Genomic DNA, 12,516 nt, shown 5'->3' on the forward strand with positions numbered 1-12,516 from the left:
AAAAATTAAAAAATATATATAATAATAAAAATTCACAAAATTCACACAGCTTTGCAAATAAAAAATCGGATATTTGGAAACACATTTCGAAAATCATTTGGAGGATTCTACAGACGATAATTATTTCCGATAACTTTAAGTTGGCATCACATCATTCTGTTGTATACTTTACGATGCACTAATATGCAGGACACAACAGATCATTCAAATGACCATCTTTTCACATTTCAGAAGTTATCTGACAGGGAGTATTATTTTTCACGGTTGAATTTAAGAATGGATTGAAATCGATATCATGAATTGAGTTACTTTCAACGCTTTGATTTTCTTCGCTCTGTTTTATTTGGTAAGGAATTTTTGCGTAAGAATCATGAAGGATATGCGCAATTCTTCTTGAGCACACTTATGTTTTCTTTGTACCAAGTTTTTTTTACAGGTTACAGGATAATCAAGTGATCATAAGGAGATTACATTATGTGCACAATTGGTCTTCCAAAGACTAATTCATGAAAAAATTCTCAAGACAAATCCATCTCCACAACCACTACCTTCCACCTCCCTTTCTGAAAAGATTTTGAATCCCACCAATTGTACATCCATAAAGCATGACATTTCCATATCCATTTTTCACAGCAAGAGTTCTTATCCATCCACCATGCATTTCCTTACATTCATTTCTTACAAGCTTATTTCCATTTCCATTGTCTTCACCATTTCCCTTCATTTCCACCAATAAAACTCTGCTTGAGTCAAAGTCCTAGAGTCTATGTATCATTCAAAAAAACACCTAGAGGCTTGTATGCCTTAATGGCAAGTACTCTTGCCAATGAACAATGGGAGTACATTAATATCCCTTGTTCGTTGGATCTTGTAGGTGACTCGACTACGACAAATTTATTCGTACCTACAAAGATGTGTTAGGCATCCTGACTTCCATTGGAATCAATGGTGGGAGCTCTTGTGTTGGCTAGGGGCATTCATTAACGGCCACTAAGTCAACAACTTCTTGCTATGTTCGACATCGACACATTTAATCACATAGTAAGATTTGTGCCATCGAGCGTTGAAGACTTGAAGACCCATATTTTGTAGCAGACGAAGCCAATTTCCATTCATTGTATACATTGTATTTCACTTGAGGACAAGTCAATAAATAAGGCTAGGAGGAAAATGTAACTTCTATATTTTGTATACCTTCCAAGCCTTATATATTTTCAACCATATTCAGCAGTCTCATCAGATTCATCATCCAGCAGCAGATACAACTTTCAGCCATGTTCAGCAGACTCCTCAAATTCATCTTTCATCCACAACTTGAAGAAGAAGCTTCAGATCAGAATTCTGGCAGCTGAACATGCATGATTCATCTTTCATCCACAACTTGAAGAAGAAGCTTCAGATCAGAATTGTGGCAGCTGAACATGCATGATTCATCCACTTCCTTAGGTAAGTAAGGTATGATGTTTTCTAACCTTTAATCTTGAAATTCTTTTTAGATGCTAAAATGATGATATTTGGAAAATATTCCACTATTTCACTATTTCATTTCTCATTTAAAATTGCCAAAAACCATCAGTTGGGGAGGGGGGAATTTCACACTTCATTCTTTTTCCTCATTCATATTACATCTTAACCCACATAGTCTTCCCACAATAAAAACCACTACAAAATGATGAGCATATGATTGATCTCAATAAAGTAAATAATGATTGTAAACACAAGAACCAATTATTAAAAAGAGATCTCAACAAAGTAAATAATGATTGTAACACAAGAACCAATCATTAAGAAGAGATCAAAGTAAATAATGATTGTAACACAAGAACCAATCATTAAAATATGTTAATGCTTTGCAAACAAATAAAAGTTATCCAAAGATGTGCAAAGTTAAAAGGAAGTCCATGATTGAAAGATGTTTGTTACACAAGAACCAAACATCTTGTAAAAGGAAGCTCATTTAAGAATCAAATCAAATAAGTCATTGTAGTAGCTTGCATGAGGACATGCAAGAACTTCAGTTGGGGAGTATGTTGGGCTCCAAAAATGGCACTCATTACCATACATTTTTCACTTATGCTTCCATTATTTCGCTCACTATTCATCACCTTGTCACTCCATTTTCCCTACTATTCACCGTTAATGGGTCTCATTTATATTTTCCAAATATTGTTTATTTTTAAGCATTTTTGAGAGAAATTCTTGATTAAATATTAGAAAATAATATGTTTTACTTTATATATGGAAAGTGGGTTGTTTTTGTGACATGTGTAGGTTCCAAGGAAGCTTCCAAGGCATCTTTATGTGGCCATGAATGATCAAATTCGAATTTGAAAAGATAAGCTTCATGGAGGAGATCATGGAGGATAGGGTTATGTGTCATCATTGGTTGAGAAATATGTGGGTCAAAGGAGAGAATAGTGGGTCTACATTTATGAGGTTGTTATCTTAGTTTTTGTATAAATAGGAGCACCTCCTCCATTCCAAAGGGGAGGACTCTTAGAGCATTGTATCCAACTGATGATGGAATATAATAAAGCTTCATTTTGCATATATTTCTATTATGTAGTTTTATATATAAGTTTTACATATATTTCCATTATGTAGTTTTAGATTTAATTTTCCTTAATGTAGTATATGGAATAATTTGTCTTGTTCTTAAGAGAATTGAGCTCACTCTAAAAGGATGAGAGAAACATGTTATTTCATATTAGATCTTATTTCATTTATTTGTCTAGATGTTTGAGGATTTGTTTGTGATTGATGAATGAGTTTTAAATTAGAATGTAATCAGCATATGAGAGGACAACTAAGGGTCTAAGTTAGGCTCTCTCTCTCTCTCTATTTGATTTGCATGATAATTGAAATTCATTCTTTTGCTTTTATGTTTCAAGTATCATATGAGGAGAGACCAACAGTCTAAGTTAGGCTCTCTCTCCATTGATTTATATGGTAATTGAAATTCATTCTTTTGTGCCTTTATGTTTCAAGTCATTTTATTTCTTATGCTCATGAATGACTCTTAGTTTAGTTTGGATTAGTACATGAGAGGACAATCAAGAGACTAAGTTAGTCTCTCTCTCTACTTGAATCTAAACAATAACTAAGTTCATTCTCTTGTTTTCATTTTAAGTTTTTAGTTTCATGTAATCAATGATTTCTCTATGATACTATAGGGAAGGACAACCAGGACCTCCTTAGTTAGGAGCCTCTTCCCTTGCATATTGTATTGAATCTTAAATAATTTAGTTAGACATAGAGTTAGTTGCCTACTCCTGCATATATTTTGCTGGCACCATCACAAGCTCATGAGTTTCCCTGGTCGATAATTTATGCAGCAATTTAAGTCCAATAAATTGCCCAACATAGCCCTATTGAGGGTTAGATCAATTGGTTGAGTACACATCATTAAAGCACCTTAATTTTCTATTATAGGTCATGGGTTCAATTATCTCAACACTCTTGGGGTTAGGTAAATGTTCAATTCACTTAAAATTTAGCAACCAGTGGAAATTATGCTTTAATTAATTAACCTCACATATAAATGGTTGTCAATGGGGCCAACGTTGAAACTTTTTCAATTTGTACTTCTATGCATTGAAATTTGACATGGTTATAGTCTATGCACGCATTAAAAGTATGGGAGGGTTCTGAGATTCAAATATAACTCACACAAATAATTCAACGAAATGATAACATAAATGTCTAGGAGATGAAATTATGTGGGTAGCAAGATGTGACCATAGAAGCAACAACCCTAGAAACGACTAGAAGAAACATCATATCAATCATCATCACATGGTTTGCTCGAATCCAAAATTTCTCCATCCTCATAATAATGAAACACCAACATAAGATTGAAGTGGAATTAAAGACTAATGTCTATGATGAGATTTAACAACAAGAATATTTTACCCCTCTTATCCTCTTCTTCCTTCATGCAATCCCTCAAATAACAATTGGTTTCCATTAATAATTTAAGTCAAGTTAAACACATCTCAACCCTATTAATAAAATTAAATATCATTTATTAAAAATTTATGTTATTTATTAGTAAAAAATAACAAGCATATTATCATTTAATCCAATTGTGGAAGTATAGATAACACTTTACAAGTGTTTCACATAAAAAATGTATGAGATATAATATCATCGACTACATTAATCATGTGATGTTCCAAAAATGGACATGGTGAGCAATCATTTGAAACCATGTATTTAGATTCAATAAATAAATAAAAAATCAAACAAATTCATGTTTATAATAAGTCTCCAAGCATGTTATTTTTTTGGAATATTGATGGAATATTGGAAAAAGAAAAAGAATATTATTTCCTATGTAGTTAAAAATAGATTTGGTAATTGGTTCCTTAAGAGGCACCACTTTACGGGAATATAGAGTATGTATAAATAGTATTTTATTAAATGTTTAAGAAATGTTCAATGACTTACATTATAACTTAGAAATTTTATTGACTTACATTCTTACTTAGAAATATGAATAATTTTATTGTTAGGTTTAGTCAACTAAGTCGACAATCCTTTCCAAAAGATGTTCAAAATTTTGAAGGGAAAAATGACATCATGGTGGTGGTGAATAAACCCACAAGGTATGCCCATTTATGTGCACTTTATTACCCTTTTAAAGCAAACATTGTAGCCACAACATTCATGGAAATAATTTAGAAGCTACATGGAACCCCAAAGATTATAGCGAGTGATAGATATGCAATTTTCACCTGGACTAGCTTGTTTTCTTATGTGTGTACTCAACTGCCTCACAACTTCATTGAAAATCACCATATGATGGAAACCTTTTACAACACCCTTGAGATGGAAATCTACGGTGCAAGTAATGGAGGATCACATTAAGCGCGAAAAATAGGTTCTCCAACTATTGAAGGACAATGTGGTTATAACACAAGACATGATGAAACAAAACATAGATTGACATGACAATGAAAGAGTACACTTTGAATTTTGGGATTGGGTTTTTTTGAGGTTGTAACCATTTAAATATATGTCCCTTAGGTGAATTGTAACTAGGTTTGGTCTTCATAATTGTCATTATATTTGTGTATTTGTGTCAATATGTATTTTATGTAAAAACAAAAAGGAGAAAAATTATTATTATTATTTTTATCAAGCATGTTATCGATGCTTTTTTTTGTCAAAATAAGAATTCAAGGGAATGTTATTCGTGACCCTATGAAAAAAAAGTTGAATTTTGTAAATGTCATTTGTCCCTCCAAGTTTCCGAGTCGGCCCTGCAGAATGACAAGTCGACTTACCCACAATTCATGTCCTTTTGGAATATGGAAACAAATATATATTGGCATGTATACTCCACCATTTGAAAAAAAAATAGTGGGTTTATCTATGGAATAAATTCAGATCTCAATTTAAAAACTTCTATTCTATCCAATGAAATGAAGAAGGGAAGGCCTAAGCAAATACTCTTTATACCAACCCAGGTTTCTAATGAAGAATACCTATTTTTATTTCTATTGAAGCCATGTGGATGACCAAATTCTATGGAAGAGTTTTATTCCTTAGCTACAGTGGAAGGCCAAGGCTTATAAGGCTACTCCAAGTCTTTTATTTTGATCCGAGGAGGTCAATCCTGATACAAATTTATGAACATTTGGAAGGAGAATCTAGGCAGAGTTAATTGACAATCTATTCTGAGATTGATGCAAGCTTTCTTTTGTAATTAATGTGAGGAATTTTCGGTATATCCAAAGGCATATTTATTATGGGTATTGTAAGTTTCATAGGTGTATCTTGATGCAAGTTTCACAAACACATTCTACCATGATGATGTGATTTTTAGAGAATTTAGAGCATTGAATTGACACCTAGTTCATTATTAAGTTTGACTTGGATTTATCTTGTTGAAGGATCTATAAGAAAATGACTAATGGGTGTTCCCCTTGTGGGTTTTTCCCTGACTTAGAGCCTAATATTTGGTGTCTCTTGTATTTTTGTATTGCATTTGTGTAATTTCTTGATGATCTAATGAATGAAGTGAAAACTAAATGAAATATATGTGCATAAAAAATGATAAGTAATTACCATTATAAGAAATTCTCTATTTCTCTCGAATTTCAACATGGTTTCATAGCTAGGCTCAAGAAAGTTAGAGAGCAAAAAGAGGCATAAATTAGAATGATTAAAGGAATCTAGTGAGAGTAGGAGAGAAATACATTTTTTCTTATTTTCTTAAGTTCTGTCCTAGACTGAGTTGGATGGAAAACTAGTCATGTTTGCAAGGGTAATTATGGGTAGGAGAATGGATAATTATCTATGAGATTAGGATGAATTCTATTATGAATCTTGAATTAGGTCTGAGTTTTTTTTGAAGTGTTGGGTGAGAGTGATAATACTTGTATCAGAACTATGATAAAGAGGTCAGTTACATCAAGGGGTAACAAAGGAGGAAAGGTCCCATGACAAAGGTATGTGAATGGATTTTAAGGATTGTTAGGGTGAGTTTAGAAGGGTATTGTAGCTATTATAGAGCCTCAAAAGAGGCCAGAAATATCAATCCATCTGGAAATAGAACCGAGACCTAGTTAAGGTATGTATCTTTTTTGTTCAAAGTATTACAAGGAGGACATAGTATTTTTGTGGTAGAGACAAAATTGATTCAAAGATAGAGGTATTCTTGTTGATTCAATTACATTATTCCAAGATAATTTTGTTGACCCGAGCTTCTATAGTCACCCAATATAACTTCTCTATAGTCATGATCTAAGATTTCTAGGATGGATCTGGGACTTCTGTAGTGGCTTTGATCTCTTTTAAAATGAATTTGAGATTAGAGAAATAGTTTGAGGTCAGTTCTAAAGTAACCTAAGGTCAATAAAAGTGTGGTGATATGAATTCAATCCAATGAGATCAACCCTAATTTCAGATGGCCCAAAGTTCATAGTAAGTATAATTTTCTGAAATCTATGTATGACTATAACCCAAAGTTACAGTATTTGAGTCTATGAAGTTAATGTGATTGAAAAAATAGGTGTTCCAAGCCTCTAGGCTGAGATTCAAGCTTTGATTTAAGAATTAATTATATAATCTCTTGGGAATATGCCATTTGAACACTTTCTTCTGGTATATAGTGAAAACATTTGATTTCTCCCTATGATCTGAGATATGATTAGAAAAATGAGCACTTATGGGTGTTCTCCTTGAAATTCAAGTTATCTAGTTTTCTAAAGCTTAAATAATCTGATAAAGCATCAAAATTCAAATATTGAATAGGGGTTTTACACAATATGTACATCAATTAAGATATATGAAGTGGTTTCTCTATAGAATAATGAAAATTATGTGGCAATGTTTGCAAGATCCTGAAAACATTATGATATGTACACAAGTCACCTTACTACAATTTACAATAAGAGGTCGAGACCTTGCAAAATCTATGGAGAACTACAACAAAATTTGAAGTCTTATGAAGAACTAGTATGTAAAATAGACATGCTACCAAGATTCCTATACATAACAAAATAATGAATAACATCAATGAAGTCAACCTGTCTATTAAGCCAAAAACAAAGTGAATAAATAATTTATGTCTTGCAATAGTTGAAGGGAAAAATCTTGTTAAAATGTTGGTATATAAACCATAGAGGGTTATAAAAATAAAGGTATAGGGTTTATACCCTAAGAATAATTTCTTCCATTAAAATATAAATGAAGTATAAAAGATACTTAGGGTTCACAAATTATAGTCACTAAAGAAGCAATTTAATGGAAGCCTGGAATGAGGATAATACATGTCAATTGAAGGACCAAATATTTGCAAGAATAAAGTAGGATTGAAAGATGTATGTATACTTTTGTTCTTTCACAACGAATGACCTATGTAAATTGTAGTACATGTAATGATCACTTAGTAATGCCTCACAAACGGACTTGTGTAGAAATGTTAGCACTTGTAGTATATTCTTGCATATGTAGACTAGGATTTATGGTCAAAAAAATTAAATCTATGTTATAGAATTCTTATCAATAATATCACTAGGGTTCTGCAACTAACTCTCTAGTTTCTTCATAGACTTTGCAATTTTTTTTGGATGGCAGGTCTTGACGACTTTGGCATCTAGGGATTGTAAACCATAGCAAAGTTTGAACTAAGAATAACCCTAGGAAAAGAACCATATATAATCATTTCCACTATAAAAATTAGATCTAATCCTAGATGATAATATGAGAATAATATTGGTGAACAAGTCCTAAATTAAGAGGGAGCTAACCTTTATCAAAATAGATAAGGATTCTACACTTTATTTCTTTGATTTTCAATGTTGTTATTTTATCTTTATACTTTGCCTTTTTTTCTTTCATAGTCCTCTAATAAAAGTTATAGGTCAAGACTTAGATCTATTTAAGCTTGATTATCAGAAGGAAGAATTGGAAGAAGATGGAAAATCATGAAGATTAAGAAATAGGAAGAAGAAGAAGTTGATTTGATGGTAACAAAAAATAATAAGTTCACCTATATTAGATGGAAATAGGGAGCTCTAATTGGTTCAATTTAGATTGAGTTGACTGTACTAATAAACTGATGATTGGAAGTTGATACGATTTCTTGGAAGAACATGAAGTTGAACTTTATTGTAGTACGAAGGAAGAAGATGAGAAGGCTTATGAAAAAGTTTGGTTCCTTAAGATGTTTGATGAAGTACATGATGACATGTTGGACTCAAAGTTGCATGAAGATTGTTAGAGAATCAGGAAGGTCAAAGATCATTATGATGTGATGCAGATAATATCTAAAAAGATACAACAAGAAATCCACATAAGAATAAGTAACTTATGCATTAATTAAGAATGGTTCAAGATTAGGGTTGTGAATATTTCCTCCCTGGTTGAGAAGGAGTGAAGGTGAAAAAAGTATTTTTCATAAGGATCTCTTCCTTGGTTGAGAGGGAGTGCGGATGGGCATAATATTCTCCATGTGTCATGCACTATGACCAGGACTTACAGTCGTAAGCCCAGTGAAGGCATTGCTAAGGATAATTGTGGAATGGATAAGAATCTAGGACCAATATTCTTTGAGTACTTGTATCCAAGACAAGAATAATCATGGGGACCAATATTCTTTGAGGATTTGTATCCAAGATAAGAATAGTCTCAGAGGATTGATACTCTTTGAGGATGTTGTGTACCCATGATAAGAGTAGTCCTGAGGATATACCTAGTGAACATATGGATGGAGTATGTTCCTAGAGAGGCGATGGTGTCCAAATTTATGCCTCCGAACACTGTGTTATGATCTAGTGGAGAGATAGAGCTTGTTAGTCAAGGCCTTGCTAAGTTTTGACAATGTTGGTTATTATGATGCTTATCAATTTGAATCCTTTCTTAAGAATTTTTAAACTTGATAACATCCTGATAATTCATTATGAATACCTCCCTATTTAAGAGGGAGTGTTGGAGTTGTAACTAGGTTTGGTTATCATAATTGTCATTGCACTTGTGTCAATATGTATTTTATGTAAAAACAAAAAGAAGAAAATTTATTATTATTATTTTTATCAAGCATGTTGTTCATGCATTATTTTTAGTCAAAATAAAATGTCAAGGGAATGTTCTTCATGACCCTATGAAAAGAATAAAAAATTAATTTTGTATATGTCATGTGTCTCTCCAAGTTTCCAAGTTGGCCCTCCAGGATGACACGTCGCCTTACCCAAAAGCAATTTATTTTATCATATGGAAATGACTATATATTGGCATGTATCCTCCACCATTTGAAAAGAAATTTTTTCGGTTTATCTCTGGAATAAATTCAAATCTCAAAGAAGAAGTTCTACTTTATCCAGCAAAATGAAGAAGGGGCGGCCTAAGCAAAGATTCTCTATACTAGTTGTTATAGACATTTTTGGGCACTGCAACCCCAATCATAAATGTCCATAAACCAAGGGCTCTTAAGTCCCTAAAAGTGTTGTTCCAACCTCTAAAAGAACAAGGTAAACTGATTACATCTTCTCTCAGAAGTTCTCCATGAAAAACTGCTCAGAACTGGTCAAAACTGGACCATCTCACCTGCTCCATGGTCAAAGTGCGCTGCATCCCACCTAAATACACACGGGAGGTGCGATGCATCTTGAAAAGCCCTTCTATGGGGTGCGATGGGTGAGAGTGGACAAATGGCAAGGTCAATATGCAAGGTGGAGGATCATGGAATCTTCCAGAAAATTCTCCTATGACACTTGCCTCTCTGCATTCGCCAAGGGATGAGTAAGAGATCAGCAATCTCCAAGTGGAATCAAGAAATATCAGAGAGAGGACACTAATCAAATCTCAAAAGCTGACTCACCCCCCTTGCAAACATCTATATATGGATCCCTCATCCCAAAGATCCAGAGGCTGGAATTTTGTATCTTGTAAGGAAGTGCTGCTGGTTTCTTGGTGCAACATCATAGTGTTGGGTGATCTAAGCTTTTCATGAGGTGAAGAAGGGCTTTCTTGCTGAGAGGATGATGCTGGGTCAGAACAATTGGTTGTAATCCTCTTTGCTATTCTTGATTATCAATAAAGCTATTCAAGTTTTCCTCCACATTCTTGTATGATTGATGATATATGCATTTGTGTGGTCAATATATATCTGGTCCTATATTGTTTATGATAATAGATCTATGTTCTTGGATAGTGTTATGCTACTTTGATTCTACATGTGCTCTTTGAAGCTGGGCAGACGAGGAAGCGAGTGGCAAAGATCTATCAGAAGGGAGAGGAATCAAGCAAGGAACCAAGCACAAGACAGAGGTTGGTCTCCTTTATTCCCCTCTTATCTATTTCTCATAAAGGAAAACGAAAGTAGTTTTTGTTTGTTTGTTTCTAAGGTAGCTACCAGCCTTAGTGGGACTAAAAGCTCTGCATAGACACTAGATTTATCGATAACAAAATGGAAACTCTGTTGGGGAGCGAATAGATTGTTTGTTTGTCTACATTTGTTTGCTTTATAAACTTACAGACGGAGCTTGAAGTCAAGCCAGCTAGCCTTCGAACTGCATTTGCTTTGCAAGTGCAAAGTAGATCAATGTTGCTTCAGTCTATCTCCAGGTTTTGTTTATGAACTAAACAATCGATTTACAAGCTCTCTAATTTCCCTTGTGGTGGCTCTAGTAACCTCTTTAGATCTACCCCTGTGATTGATTTATTGATTACCACTTACTCGGCCTAAATCCCTGAACTGAGCTGCAAACTGTGACCCGGAACCCAGTTGAAGTCTCGTCCCTGGACCATCGCACTGTCTCTTCTTTGGATTCTGGATGCATCGCACTTCCCGAGTGTAGTAGGTGTGCTGCATCTCTTTTTCCCTATGTTACAGGTGCGCTGATCAGACAAGGCCTCTTCTGATCTCAGGTTTTGGTTTTTGTGTTCACTCTTTTCAGCTCTATTCAGGAGGTTTGTTGTCTGTAGTCAGTACACCTCTATTGAAACCCCCTTCCTTGCCATTATTCTGCCTCCATTGTGCAAAGAACTGTAAATGTTTTTATGTATTTTGAGCCATTTTCAGTTCTCTTTTACAAAGAAGTAGCGTAATTGAACTGTCGTTTCTTGATTTGAAAGTGTCGCAAGTGTCGTTTTCAGTCATAGAAGAGAATCCGATTGTTCTTGATAGTTGATTACACTATTACTCTTGTATTTGATTTGAATTAGTAGTTTTTCAAGTGTCGAAAGCAAGTTTTCAATTCCAAATCGCAAAGTGTCGTCATTGTCCTCATTTTGTCTTGAAAAGAAACTTTCTAGTAATGTCGCTTTGAAAAATAATTCAGATTTGTGCTTAGCTTTCTTTTTATCATTCACACATTAAGAAGGCTGAAAAATGCATGTGCATTTGCATTTAGACTGTTTTTTGGTTTGAATTAGGACAGTGCATATAGTGTGTGCTCTCTGCTCTATGTTGAAAGAATATCATCTCTCTTTCCTTAGTAGCTAGGATTTTCATTGCAAAAAGAAGATTAAACGATTGTTTATCATCTTAGATTTCAATTTAGGAATTGTACATCTACATCACGAGTGAACCTGAAAGGAAAATTTCTTAAGCAAGATCAACTGTAAAATAAATTTAATGAATCTAAAAACGCTTTGGAACCTAACGCACAACATTTAGAAGTCTAGGTTAGAGACGTATTCCAGCGTCGTAAAGCCTAGTAACTGTTGTTTTCATTGATGGTTGGGTGATTCCTCCACTTTGAGACGATAAGTGCTAGTATGGACTTGTGCTCCCACGTACCGTCGAGTATATATTGGGAGACCACAATAGGCTTTATCCTTTATCCATAGGAAGCTGTGTCTGCTGCCTTATCAATCTCAATGCACTGAACACAACATTCGGGAAGATTAACTGTCGTACCGTAAAAAGTATTCTGTAGTTTTGCAATTGGTTTGGTAATCCCTCTATCTAAATTTCCAGAGCAGTCTCTTTCGTTCCTTTTCAGACTCCTTAAAGGAAAAGTTCCATCTGAGCACTTGTCACTTCAGGCTCATTAAAAATTGAAG

The sequence above is a fragment of the Pinus tabuliformis genome, chromosome Q (genome assembly GCF_031772625.1).
Source record: "Pinus tabuliformis cultivar Carrire ecotype Pingquan chromosome Q, CPIR1, whole genome shotgun sequence".
Classification (NCBI taxonomy): domain Eukaryota; kingdom Viridiplantae; phylum Streptophyta; class Pinopsida; order Pinales; family Pinaceae; genus Pinus; species Pinus tabuliformis.